Source organism: Cibotium barometz, chromosome 32, assembly GCF_041138505.1.
Source record: "Cibotium barometz isolate CiBa-2024 chromosome 32, ASM4113850v1, whole genome shotgun sequence".
In the NCBI taxonomy this organism is placed as follows: Eukaryota; Viridiplantae; Streptophyta; class Polypodiopsida; order Cyatheales; family Cibotiaceae; genus Cibotium; species Cibotium barometz.
The window spans coordinates 33,777,042-33,791,601 of record NC_141077.1 but is presented as its reverse complement, the minus strand read 5'-3'; the positions used below and the strand labels follow the sequence as shown (position 1 = coordinate 33,791,601).

The 14,560-nt window shown below is 42.6% G+C and overlaps 1 pseudogene; it reads right to left on the bottom strand.

Moving 5' to 3' along the window:
* Positions 1-13,252: 13,252 nt before the first annotated feature.
* On the bottom strand, positions 13,253-14,198 carry LOC147620114 (uncharacterized; annotated as a pseudogene).
* Between the last annotated feature and the right edge of the window lie 362 nt (positions 14,199-14,560).

Sequence of the window (14,560 nt, the reverse complement as noted above, 5' to 3'; positions counted from 1 at the left end):
CGACATAAAGTGTACCAAGAGGTACTTGTTAAATGGACAAACAGGGATGAGGAGGTAGCTACCTGGGAATGCCGTAGTGCAATTTCCAAGAGGCTTCCCCAGTTTGTTTTCGAGGATGAAAACTCTTCTTAAGGGGGGGTAATTTCACGTAGGCTATAACGCCTATGACCGACGGCGGCGGCAGACCGGATGGCCAAGGACGTGGTCATCCGGGGTTCAGTGGGAGAGGACGCCCATGCGGAGTCATGGGCGGCCAGGCTAGTGTGGACGGCAGGCCACACACTATATAGCATGGGGGATGAGGGGCAATCCTCATTCTTCCTCTATGGCTGGGTGGTGAGCCAAAGGCTGTCCCCTCCTGTGGTAGCGCTCGTAGCAGTGTTACACCGATCTAACAAACAGTGAGCTTGGAGTGAAGCTAAGCTTGCATACGACAAGTGTTATTTAGAAACCGCACAATATAATTCCATGGGGCAAGAGAAATCCCAAACTCTAAAATAGAGGATTTTGTGAAACCACTCCGTTACGTTCCACCACCACGTGAATGTTTGGGATGGCATTTAAAATGGGAAAGGGGGGTTGTGATAAACATAACACCTAGAGGCTTAAAATTATGCAAAAGAAAGCTAATCCACATCTCAAGGATGATGACCAAATTTGTTGAAACTAGAGATCCCATTCAGTACCTAGAGAATTTCAATCAAGTTTGAGAGGCCACGGGAAGGATAGATGATCCCATCAAGATCTTTTTATTTGGACTTTGCCTTGAAGACAAAGCATGCCAATGGTTAAGGTCTCAAAACCCACTTGAAAAGGCTTGCTATGAGGTCATGAGACACACATTCATTGTGGGATTCTCACCTAATGGAGCCAGATGGAGTCCCAATACACAACTTTATAACCTCAAGGAAGAGGAAGGAGAGATAATGCAGGATTACATTGATAGAACCAAGTATCTGTACATGAGATGCAATCCCCAACAAAAGACTAGATGACTTATTGCTCACATCGATCTATTTATGGTAAAACCAAGTATCTCCATATGAGATGTTGTTCCCTCGAAGAAAGACTAGATGGCTTATCGCTCACATCGATTGATTTATGATAGAGCCAAGTATCTCCATATGAGATGCAATTCCCAAGAAAGACTAGATGAGTTATCGCTCACATCGATTGATTTATGATCGGTCTTAAAGAGAAAGAGGCTTCATGACCATATCTACACGTCTAGACACTACATCTTTGATGAGCCACGAGGCTTCATGACCATCTCTATAGGTCTAAACACTACATCTCTGATGAGGCACGAGGCTTCATGAGCATCTCTATAGGTCTAAACATTACATCTTTGATGATTGTTGTAGTGAGACAATAGACCTAGTAGATAATGTTTAAGACAAGGATATAGAAGTCGTCTACCCAAAGGAATGCATTGCATCATCCCAAGCATCAATAGCTAGGAGTGTCCAATAAAGCAGCTAGAGTCCTAGTCAAGGAGATGATCATGGACGAGTTGGTAGAAAATCTACTCAACCATTGAGGCCAACAATGGTAGGGCCACCTCAAAGCCAACCCCAGCCAATTCCTCAAGCTAGACACCCACACTTATTCTCATGAAGAGATATGGTTTTGTGAAAAGGGTTATGAATATGCCAATGTGATGGAATATCTAGACGATAGGCATTATCATTTATTTTGGTCAGAACTTTGAATGGGCCATAAAATCTAGGGACTAATTTAATTACAAGATGTTTGTGAGTCTTCTTTTTTCAACACGAAGCCATACATGATCACCTTGGTTGAAAGAAAATTACTTGCGTTTCTTATTTTCTTGGGTAGTATATTTTGTTTGAGATTTAGCTATAGCCTCATGTACTTGTTGCAATATATGGGTGTGATCTCTAGTGAAGTCATCAGAGGAACAATGTGTGAAAGTCGAGAAGAAGCAGGTGTCGGTAATTTCTTACCATACACTACTTCAAAAGGAGCTTTTCCTGTAGAGCAGCAGAGTGTGGTGGATTATTGTAAGCAAATTGTAGAAAATGAAGATGTTGATCCCAATTTGTTGGTGTGGAGATTGTGTAAGACAATAAATCTAAGATAGTACTATTAGTAGCTTATGTCTGGCCATTACTTTCAGGATGAAAAGCAGAGATAAAATCAATTTTGGATCCTAGATTTGAAAATAAAGCAATCCAAAAGTGATTACAAAATCTATAGTCACGGTTAGATATAATAACTTTAGGTAGACCATGGTGTGTAAAGACATGCTTGATAAAAAGATGTGCAGCTTGTGAAGTAGTCAATGTCTTTTTGCATGCAATGAAATAGGCTTTTTTATTAAATCTATCAACAATAGTCCAAAGCATATCATTTCGTACAGAAGTAACACGAAAACCAATAATGAAATCCAAAAGTGATTACAAAATCTAGAGTCACGGTCAGATATAATAACTTTAGGTAGACCATGGTGTGTAAAGACATGTTTGATAAAAAGATGTGCAGCTTGTGAAGTAGTCAATGTCTTTTTGCATGCAATGAAATAGGCTTTTTTATTAAATCTATCAACAATAGTCCAAAGCATATCATTTCGTACAGAAGTAACAGGTAAACCAATAATGCGTGGTGTCTAGCCTTCATAGCATTTTAGAGAGGATGGGCTCACAAAGTCGTAGGAGTAATAAATCTGATAGGAATAGGAAACCCCCCACTCATGAGGCTCAAGAAGTTGACAAAGTTGAGAGCACGTTAACGAGTAGTCTCTAACATTGGTATCTCCTCCACATGAGCATCTCCCTACTATTGCCCCCCTTAGTTTGGATGAAGCATGCGATCCTCCCTTTCCTCCTCCTCCTCCTAGTGAGAGTGTGGATACAAGAGCCACCATAGGCAAGCTATCTATATGTCATTGTGTGTCTAAGATCATTCGTAACTTTTTTCAGTATCTCACTCCCTTTTCTCCTCCTCCTCTTTCTAGTGAGAGTGTGGATGCAAGAGCCACCATAGGCAAGCTAGTCATATGTCATTGCGTGTTTAAGATCATTCGTAACTTTTTTTAGGATCTTACTCCCTTTCCTCCTCCTCCTAGTGAGAGTGTGGATGCAAGAGCCACCATAGGCAAGCTATTCATATGTCATCGTGTGTCTAAGATTCACAACTTTTTTTAGGATCTAACTTCCTTATTACATTTCGTTATTCTCACATCCATTATTGACCATGTTGACCTAGCCGAGTGTAGCATTATTGCTAGGAGTGTCGAGAGAGAGAAGAGATGGTGTGCCAAGGTCCTCAATAGTGTTTATTGCTCATAGGTATCCATCAAGAAGAGAAATACTTTGGATGCAGACCGTCGTCGTGCTATTGAGCAGCCATATGTAGACCCCACATGGTAGGTGAGATGAGAGCTACCTCTTGCATTCTTTTCATAGCACCACACACTCTTAGAGGTGGTTTCTTGAGGAGGCAAAGTCTTGATGTAGATGGTTGGGGTATTGTGGGATTCTAGTGGTCGTTCTCCTGGGTGTAATCATTTGATTCACGATAGCAACAAGGAACTACTAGAGAAATTTTGGAAGGAGAATTGTAGAGCCTCACTAGTGTTCAAGAAAGTTTTGCAAAAAAGAGTCTCAAAGGGTGTGTTCATGAACACGGGGCTTGCTTTCTTAAGGTGAGTCAAACTGAGTTATATACTTAGTTTGTGGAGGAACACCCTCACCTCAAGATTGGCCATATCTTTTGAGCGATACAAGCCATGGTTTGTGCACTACTCCCATCAGCGTGGCACATGTTGTCATACCATGTGGAGTTTTAGCTCTACTATGATGGGTTCCGCTCCCTTAGTGGAAACAATGTAAGGCATACTAGCCTGCACGAGCTAGATGTCTTGTACAATCACTTTTTGTGCGTCGAGGGGATGTGTGGTGTGGGACGTGTGATGCATGTGGGGGCTTGGCAGTGCTACCTATTCTTGAGGGAGATGTCGATGACATATTGAGGTAGTCAATTGGTGGCAATATGAGTATATAGTGCACCAACTCGATGATGGGGGGAAATCTAGGAGGTTGTAGCTCATGGAGAAATATACTTAACGTGTATTATTCACTTCATCTTTTAGCGAGCACATCTACCCTTACATATGACACACCCATTATGCCAAGTGGTAGTAGTGGTAGCAGAACTGCCAATTTCATGTGTGCTTGGAGAGGTTTTCCATCAGTGTGGTTATCTTGGTGGTGGACTTTGCTAAGAACTATACATTCTTGACTTATTATTTAGGAGATACAATTTGGGTATCTGAGTATTGCACTTTTCAACATAGGTATAATATCTTTGATTTCTTTATGATGTGATAGATCACTTTTTACCATTGTATTAAGATAAATTTGTATTGCACTTTAGGTGGCTATTTTGGTGTATATAAAAAATCACACTTGGATGGAGTTGCCAGCACCCCCAAGGCTTGTATCATTATTAGGGGAGTACCATTTTTACATTAGTGATGATCACTCACATGCACATTTTGTATAGCATTATTTCTTTCTTCATGATGCATTATGATGGATCATGGAGTCACATGGGATGAGTGTTAGATTTGGTCAGTTCAAGTCAAGGGAGTTCTATTGGCTATACATGTGGCACTTGAAGACTACCAGCAGGTCCTTTAGAGATTTTTTTAGACTGGCCATGGGAAGGGGGAGCATGATAGTGCGCTGGTACATGTGTGAAGTGTGTGTTTTGCGGCATCACCAGATTCGGCACGATGCAGAGGTTTAGAGATGAAAAGTAAGTGGTGGAGGGGTGTATAGGGAACTTGAGTGTGGTAGTGCAACCTCTTCTTATTCCTCATGTGATGCAAGGATGGTTAAGAGACTTTTTTAGTGTGTGGATGGCAGAAGCACTGTTGATTGCTCAATGGCATTCAGTTGGCCACAGCACTTTGGGCTTTTACTCCATTCAAAGCATCTCTCACAAAGTGACTCCACTACCTGCACATGAAGGTATGCATGCTTCTATGAAGCATGCATGTAGAGGGCGACTGAGGTGATTGTGTCATGTTGTCCACATGGGAAGATCCTTGGAGTGAGCGTGATGAGTGATGACACCTGAGCCTCTGATACATGTTGTACTTACATCACATAATGATGGTGCCATAGTTATCGTTGACTATGACGAGCTTACAGATTTATTGACCATGGATGATGTCTTTGTTGTCATTGCCCCCAATGGTGCAGGTGGACTACTATTTGCGACACATTGAAAACCATGCACATTGCAACCAAATGTGATCTGATGGTGACCAAACTTTGTAAGTGTATCACTTGTAAATTTTAGTCCACCATCGGAGCTGGTTGCAATGTGTGGACTAAAGGCCAAATTTAGAGGGGGTTCTCCAAGGCCACGGCACATTGAAAATCAGGCAAATGTGCTTGAAATGGTGATAAAACTTTATAAGTGTGTATATGTGAACCCCACTCTCACTCTTGAAAAGTTTGGTCAATCACCATCGGAGCTCATTTAGTTACAATGTGTAGGCCAGAGGCCCAATTTTGAGGGGGCTCTCTAAGGCCATGGCACATTAAAAACCAAGCATGTGCTGTGAGTGGCATTCACGTAACAACCAAATGTTCTCCGATGGTGACCAAACTTTGCAAGAGTGAGGGTGGGCTCCATATATATATATATGTATATATATATATATATATATATATATATATATATATATATGGTTACAAAGTTTGGTCACACCACCAGAAATTATTTGGTTACAATGTGCATACCAAAGGCCCAATTCTGAGGGGACTCTCCAAGGTCACGACACATTGAAAACCATACGCATATTGCACAACAAAATGTGCTTTGATGGTGACCAAACTTTTCAAGTGTGTATATGTGGACCCCACCCTCACTCTTCTTGTAAAGCTTGGCCACCATCGGCGCTCATTTGATTGTAATGTGCAGGCCAAAGGCCCAATTTTGAGGGGGCTCTCAAGTCCATGACACATTGAAAATGGGGCATCTCGCACACATATTGCAACAACCAAATGTGCTTCGATGGTGTGACAAAACTTTGCAAGTTTGTATATGTGGACCTCACCCTCACTTGCAAAGCTTGGTAACTATCAGAGCTCATTTGGGTATAATGTGTAGGCCAAAGGATCAATTTCGAGGGAGCTCTCTAAGGCCATGACACATTGAAAACTAGGCTTCTGGCACACACATTACAACCAAATGTGCTTTGAATGGTGATAAAACTTTGCAAGTGTGTATAGTGGACCCCACCCTCACTCTTACAAAGTTTGGTCCCCATCAGAGCTCATTTCATTTGCAATGTGCAAGCTAAAGGCCCAATTTCAAGAGGGCTCTCTAAGGCCACACGACACTCACATTGCAAACTAGGCATCTGTTGTGCAACCAAATGTGTGCCAATGGTGTGACCAAACTTTATGAGTGTCTACATGTGTACCCCATACCCTCACTCTTGCAAATTTCGGTCCGCATTAGAGCTCATTTGGTTGCAATGTGCGGGCCAAAGGCCCAATTTTGAGAGGGCTCTCTAAGGCCATGACACATTGAAAGCTATGTATCTGGCACACACACGTTGTAAATAAATGTGCTCCGATGGTGATCAAACTTTGTAAGTGTATATATATGGACCCCACCCTCACTCTTGCAAAGTTTAGTCACTCTCAGAGCACATTTGGTTGCAATGTATAGGCCACAGGCTGGGGCCAGAAGGCCAGGCGGCGATGATACATCGAAAACTAGGTGTTTGGCTCCTCAAAGCCATATGGGAGGGTGTCAATGCCCGATTGGCACATGTAATAGCTAGCAAGTACTTTGGCATCGTGTGAGACCAACCTCCCTATCTTTGGATCAATCTCCGATGTGCTTGGGAAAAGATCATCAATTCATATCTATACACTGGGCATCTAGCCTATTGCACACTAGTTGGAGGGAGATGCAAGAGAGGTGGAAGAAATGACCACATCCTAGTGTGTATGCCCTTGTCACATCAAGGGGCTGAAAACAAACCGAGTATTGTCCCTCATATAGAATCTATGGGGCATGGTCATCATGCGAGAATCTTGGATGAAGACTAAGGATATAGGGCAAGATAAGGATCACTACGTACTCTTCGATTGCAAGCAATCTATTGAGACTCTGCTGAAAGAAGTGCTTGGCTCTATGCTCTGCTATGTGATGCCTCATGAACTTCACATAAAGACTCTATCTCTGGTACTCTCATCTGTTCCATCTCCAACCTCATATGCTCGACCTTCTACACTTAGCCTCTTTGCACTACCTCTGATAATGCTACCTCTGTAGTAGTATGTGCAAGTGGTGTCTATGTGAAAGAGCAAACACAAATAAGATACATACCAAAAATACATTAACATACATGTAAGTAAACAAATCAAAGACAAGTACCAATCTCAGTATTGTAGGCACTATGTGTGAAACTAGTTGCACCACGTGTTGGATGCTCTCCGTATGGCAAGTTGTATATCGACCCCAACCTGAGATCCAAGAGCCTCAACACACGAAAGTGGCACAAAGGTTAGGTCTACCACCTCAACAACTGGCCCCTGAGGAGGGACCTACCGTGCTTGCCCAAGTGACCCCTGCCCGCACCACTGCCAAGATGAGCGGTATTGTAGTCCACCTCCAATCCCAATACAAACTTTGCATATAATTGCTTTCGAAAGTATAAGGGAGTTTAGCGCGATGGTGCGACATCCTCCCATAAGCAGCTACATATCAGGGATAGATATGCAGCTACATATCAGGGATAGATATGTAGCTACATATCGGGTATAGATATGTGCCGCCAGCGTAGCTGGGTGTAGGAGTACTTGTGGAAATAAGAAGCAGTTTCCTAACCGTAAGACCGACTCATTGGAAATATCTAAATAGATCTAAAATGGAATCCCTAATACCAGGGAGTTTGTCCACCTTGCAGTAGGTCAAGCCACGTGAAACTCTAGCGGTACACTACATGCCACTCATCTATAGATGAGATGCTACCTAGGCTACATAAGGAGGACAACATTGCCTCTAGGTCTACTACAATGTGCAAGGTAAATGGTGTGTCACACCTGCACTTGTAGGGACCATCAATAGCTCGCCGGTGAATCATGGCTGTAAGGTCCTTAATGGACTTGCATGAGTCCATGCTAAAGAGAATGATGTGAGGCAACCTTAATGAAAACCCCAACCTAGGTGTGGAAGTGATCAAAATGTCTAATGGAGATTAGGTGAATATGTAGATTAGGGAGAGAGAGAGAGAGAGAGAGAGAGAGAGAGAGAGAGAGAGAGAGAGAGAGCTCTAAGAGTAAACAATGAGAATGAGGGAAGGAGGGGAGAGAAAAGGGGACTTTTTATACCTCGATTGAGTCTCGATCGAGTTAGGGTTAGGGTTTTTGACACAAGAGACACGTGGAACTAGACGATTAGTTGCCAAATAACTTGATCGAGTTACATAAAAATTAAGGGGAAAAAAAGAACCTTATTGAACACATGTCAATCATTTAGTGGTTATTCACATAACTTGGTCGAGTTTCGTGAAAAAATAAAAAAACTAAATTAGGCAACATTACAAAGGTGGCGATCATTCAATCGATATTTACATAACTCGATTGAGTTACATAAAAATTACAAGTTTTTTAAAATGCCTTCCAGGAATTAAAAGGCCACATGTCCATCATGGATTGGGTATCCATGTAACTCAGTCAAGTTACCTAAAAATTTGCATTTTTTGAATTATGCATTATATGCAATGTTGTTGGGGTGCACGCTTTATGTGCATGAATGCCATGGGTTAAGGAACTTGATCAAGTTACATAGTGGACATCCACGTAGGTAGCTGGTAGCTCGATCAAGTTCCATGAAGGACGTCCACCACGTAACTCGATCAAATTATGTGGTACCTACATGGATGTCCACCCATGTAACTCGATCGAGTTACGTGGATGTCGACCTCCTACCTTGATTGAATATACGTGGATTTTCACCTCCTACCTTGATTGAATATTAGTGGATGTCCACCGTGTAACTCGATCGAGTTACACAATGCTTTTGTGGATGTCCACCACATAACTTGATCGTATTACGTGGTATTAGCAATGTTCCAAGAGGAAGGGGCGATAACCTGGTCGAGTTACTTCCCAACTACTTGGCATGATACGATTGGAAGCATAACTCAATCAAGCTTCATCAGCGGTGTCCCATCTACATGTCATAATCCCAAAGTGAGGGCCCTTATTATACAACCACCCTTATCCGACTCAGATGATTGGGAACCTAAGAGTCCACACACATAAACCTAAAAATCCACACACGAACTTGAAGAGGAGGAGGATGAGCCATTCCTCCACATTGAGCACCCTTCCTCCATAACCAAAACCAAAGGATAGCTAAAAGTGTCCATAAACAAGGTGGGACACTACTTTGGAAGCGATAAAAGGAATGACTTGTTACCTATCATTTATAAAGGAATGATAGTCCCTACAATCTTGGATGGTGGTACTGGTGTATCACCAAGGATATTATTTGGAGGTTGGGGGAAGTCAAGCCTCATGGTCAAGCTTGTTGTCTCGCGGTAGCATGGCTAAACCTAGGGCATTCTTGAGGATACAAAGATTAAGACATTTGAGCTAAGTCTCCACCTTTCATTGGTGATGGATTTCTAGAGAAGAGGGTTGTACACCATGATCCTCACAAGGCCGTATATGAGAGGCAAGGATGGTTCATGATTGGGAAACCAATAAAATCTGTATGTGCAAAGGTAACCAGTCCCTGAAAATAGATTTGAAAACAAGAAAGAATCATCCCATGGATCAAGACATTCTCGCCAATAGTTTGACATAAATGTTCAAATAGCTTCAATCAATATATGTAGAGCATGCAACACATAAACTCACACTACATCAATTGATATCTGTAGAGCTTGTAAAATAAGATGTTGGATGGTGAAGATGAGGACCAAGAATATGAGCCCCTCCTAGAGCTTGATGACTCCAAGGATTGGATTCACATTCTAGCAACAACCATATATACTCTTTTTGACAAAATCTTGGGGTAAGGTTTGCACATTTGGACAGTACCGAAATCACATCCTTGTTTGTGCTAGATGCATGTGAAACAAGCCTAGTGGTGGAACTTGCTCACCTTGAGCTAGAGTTCCCCAAGAAAGGCCACCTAGGTGCATGGCCCACCTTGGTTGACACCGTGGCTAGCCACACAACCTTCTGTCTTGGGAGACATGGACCTCATTAGTAGGCCACCCACCCCTCACACCATCCACAACTATCATCACTGCGGTGAATAATTTCCATCATTGGTTGTTTTGAAACTAAATTTTACATTGGAACTAAACTTGTATCTTGCAAGTTTATGTGACCCACATAGATACTATGGGATGGATTACAACTAGTGATTGTGTAATCTGTTGGCAAAAAATAATTGCAACATAGGAACTTCCCCATGGGATGATTATCATACCTTTGGTGGATGAGGACACCCCGAACCTATCAACATTCGAAACCTTGTCTTCCAAATTTTGGTTATCACCTCATGTAACATCCATCACTCCTCCCGCCTCACCACATCAAAACCTTATTGACGAAGATGAAAACCACCCCCTAAACGACAACCCTAAGGACCTTTCAATGAGGTCACCAAGGAGTGGGTACCAAGAGTACCTTACCTAGCTAAGGTAAGTACGATGCCCAAGCAAACACCTAGTGGGCCACCGTTTTTCCACAAGTCAACCCATGAGCAGAAATATGCAGGAGCCCCGAGCAACAAAGTTTTTTACCCACACCTTGAGCCCCGTTGGATCCTCATCAAGATGTCAAAAGCTCAAGGCTTCTACAACAAAAACCCTTCCATTTGGGTCCTAAATACCTTGTGGACCACACCCCCTTATCCTAAACTAAAGAAAATCAAATGATGACCCCAAACCCTAGTTCATGCTTAGTAGATGACTTTTCAGTGGATCCCAACTAAGCTATTAGAAGCACAAGGCTTCTGTAAAGAGAACCACTACATTTGGGTTCCAAAATCAAGAAAACTCACACCACAAGCCTACAACCACACCAGACTAAAGATAAAGTGGAAGACCAGAAGCCATTCCTATGATGCCAACTCCAAAGCTTAAGGAATGAAGAGAAATGGCTTCCACACCTCCACTCATATGCGGACACCACTCTCAAAAAAGTTGAAAGGGTCCGTGGATACCAAGCAGCAAGACGTAGTTCCTTACATATGTGTAGTGGCCCTATCTAAGCTCCATTTCCATCAAAGAAGACCCACCCATTGTGCCAAGCTATAAAGAGAGCTATTTGCACATGCTTCCGTGGCACCATCAAGCAACCCAAGGCTCAAAGGAACCACCACGACCCCACAACACCCACATGCGCCACACTGTAACACCAACATGCCAGCTCAAAACTGCAAAGATAAAAGTATGTGAGCAAAGCTTCAATGGTGACCTCAAAGCTTTTGTCATGGTGGATAGGCAAGCAATTCTCCATGTTCGCTCTCAGTGAGCACACACGGTAAGTCAAAGACCTTAAACCCCTATTTTACATATATAACATAGCACCTCTTACCAATTGTACATACACATATACTTGAGAATGATTAAAATTTATAAAAACTAAAACAAAACTAGAATGCTTGGGTACCCTTATTCTCTTGATTGCTTGCACATGTGCATTGTCAATGTACTTTGAAAGAACGTCTGTCCTGTTCACGTATAAACATCTTGAAGCACTTGAATAAAGATGGACATTGCAACCCATACCATTTCTGCAGCACGCCTTCTTCGTATGCATTTCTTTCTCAAGTTTATATGAACAGCTTATAGAGCTTGAACGAGTCTGAACATCAAGCCTATGATTATATTCGATGTGAGGAATTGATGGACATCAATAGAGATCTCAGAGTACATCGCAAGGTGGATAATTCTAAATTCATTATATGACCACATTTGAATCTGAGTTACACGTCATTCATCAAGTTATAGGATTTTCGTGCTCATTTGTGTAGATGAAGTTAAAAAAAACCATACATAAAGTATGGCGGGGAGTTGGCACAGTAGTCCTCCCCAAAATTTAATAAACATAGGAGAACGTGCCCTTCCCTCCTTTCCCAAATAGCACTTTTGATATCGAAAGTGGACCAAAACACCTTCAGTGTTGAAGGTGGGCATCAGTCCTATGTATTGATTCATGATACAAAACTCATTTTCAAATGTGGTAAATGAATTTGTAATTTTCTAATTTGCGAGGTACTTTTGAAACCCCATTGAACATAAGAACATGCTTCAAGCTCATCAATTGTTGCGGATTTCAGTCTAGCATTGCTGTCAAGTATGCTTTCAAATTCATGTCCATTCAAGCATTTCAAATATGCTCTACACTACACTAAGTATGCTACCCAAGCAAAAATGCCAAAGGCTCTCTTTTTATAGGGAAGGCATGTCTCACTGGCAAAAACGAGAATTTGTGACATGAAAACCGAGGGGATATGCAGAAGGCATGGGTATGTTGTTTGCCATTGTGAAAACAGCCTCTAGATTCATGTTGTCATTCACATTTGGCCAGTCTTTGAGATCGATCTACTATTGTTTCATGGATGTCGTTGAAAGTGGCCTAGCCAGAAAGGAAAGCATGTTTGCTAGGGTTTGCAATGCCTTCATATGCCAACAGAAGTAGAGATCTGTAATTGAACTCTCTCTCTCTCTCTTTCTCTCTCTCTAATGAAATGCATCAGCAGAAGCTCTCTTACCATGTCCGTGCACAGAAAGCCATCCCGTTGTGCTATTTTAGCACATGCATCCATGTCTACAAGCTTGCCCCTGGGTATCTCTTTTAGATTCCAATGCCTCTTGTCTTGTCTTCTAGGAGGATCATCTTGCGAGTGACAGATCTCTCTATCCTTCTTGATACTGTGCGCCATGAGAGTGCATGAGTGCGTTGCCACACTGAGCTTGGAGATTTGGTCTATGGGACCCTCCATGGGCATGGTAAGGTTGTGGCCACCGCTGACATGGAGAGGGTGCCCACATTGAGGCTCAATAGCGTCCCCTCACACGGGAACCATGACACTTGTCTCTGGGCAGCTCTGAAGATATGTTGAACTTCCATAAGCAGTAGCACAACGGAGGCCAAGGCAATATATAGGCTGATCTCAACCACCGACTAGTTGGAAGATGATTTGCAGCGTCCAACGTTGGGTAGAATGCTTTTTAGTGTCTATACTTGGAAGGATCACCATCACTTTTCACTCTTCCGGACCACATTGGCCTACCTTGCTTCATCCAATGCACAGGTTGGAAGTAGTAAAAAATTCTCAAACATCCAGTTGGCTTGAAAAGAGCCATATTTGGGAGGAAATAGATTGGATGAGGCATTTTGAAACCCATCTTTATGACCCTGTCGTTGTCCTCATTGTGCTTGTTGGGTGAAGGATTGGTCACTTCTGTAAAAGTGTCTAGTGTAATCGCAAAGATCTAATGGGGAAAAAAAATCATGCGTGCCCTCCCGATTTCAAAGAATTATCGAGTTTGATTGTGGATCCGGTATTTGCAACCGTCTTGCTTCATCAAAGGCAAAGATCACGCTGCAAGGGGTACACACCTTCTCCTTCTCCAAATCATCAGGCGAGCAATGGGTGGACTTCTTCTTTAAGGCATTTTCAACAGACTCGATTGCTTCACTATAAGTTCACAAGTTATAACTATTAGGATGATCAACTCCTTTGTATGGGTCATGTGTGTCAGATTGAGCTTGTAGCTTCCCCCACTCATTCAATACCCTCTTCGCAAGGTCACTTTTGGGACAACCATCCTCATCAGGAAGCTGTTGTTCCTTCCAAACCTCAGGTGACACCCATGTGGTGTTAATGTCAGCAGAGTAGCCAGCACATAGAGCCACGGCTTCAAGTAAAGCACCATGTTATGTTCTCTGAATGTGCTAACAAGTTTATCTGCAAGACAACTGTCCTTGGTGGAGAGGCTGTTGACAAGCTACTCGCGCCAGGCTACAATAGCAAATGTAAACACCCACCTTGCTCAATTCCATCAATGCTCTCGACTTGCCCACACCTAAAGATTGTACAAGGGCACAATAGGGAGTGTAGTGAGTTTCCTCTCTCACTGTGAGGCAACGATACTGTAGTGAGTTTCCTCTCATTGTGAGGCGATAAGGAGCGAGCTGTTTATGTAGTTCCCTGTCTACAATTCCTTCAAACGAAACCCTGAAGCACTCGTAGTAAATTTGGTGGTATCTTCCAACTTCATCTTAAACTTTGAAACCAACTAGGCAGCGGTGTACTGGAACAAATCTAATAGTGACTTGTCGGAGCCACACAGGTCCGACAAATAATCCTTAGAGATTGAGTGCTCCAACAGGTAGCCACTATGGGAGCAGCCTCACAGTCATCAAGCTTGAATTGCAGGGGGGATGAAATCAAGTTTACCAAGCAGGTCTCATGTGTCGCAAAAGTGGGTGAGGAGATGGAAGCAACCGTCATCGCCCTTGACGGTGGAAACAAG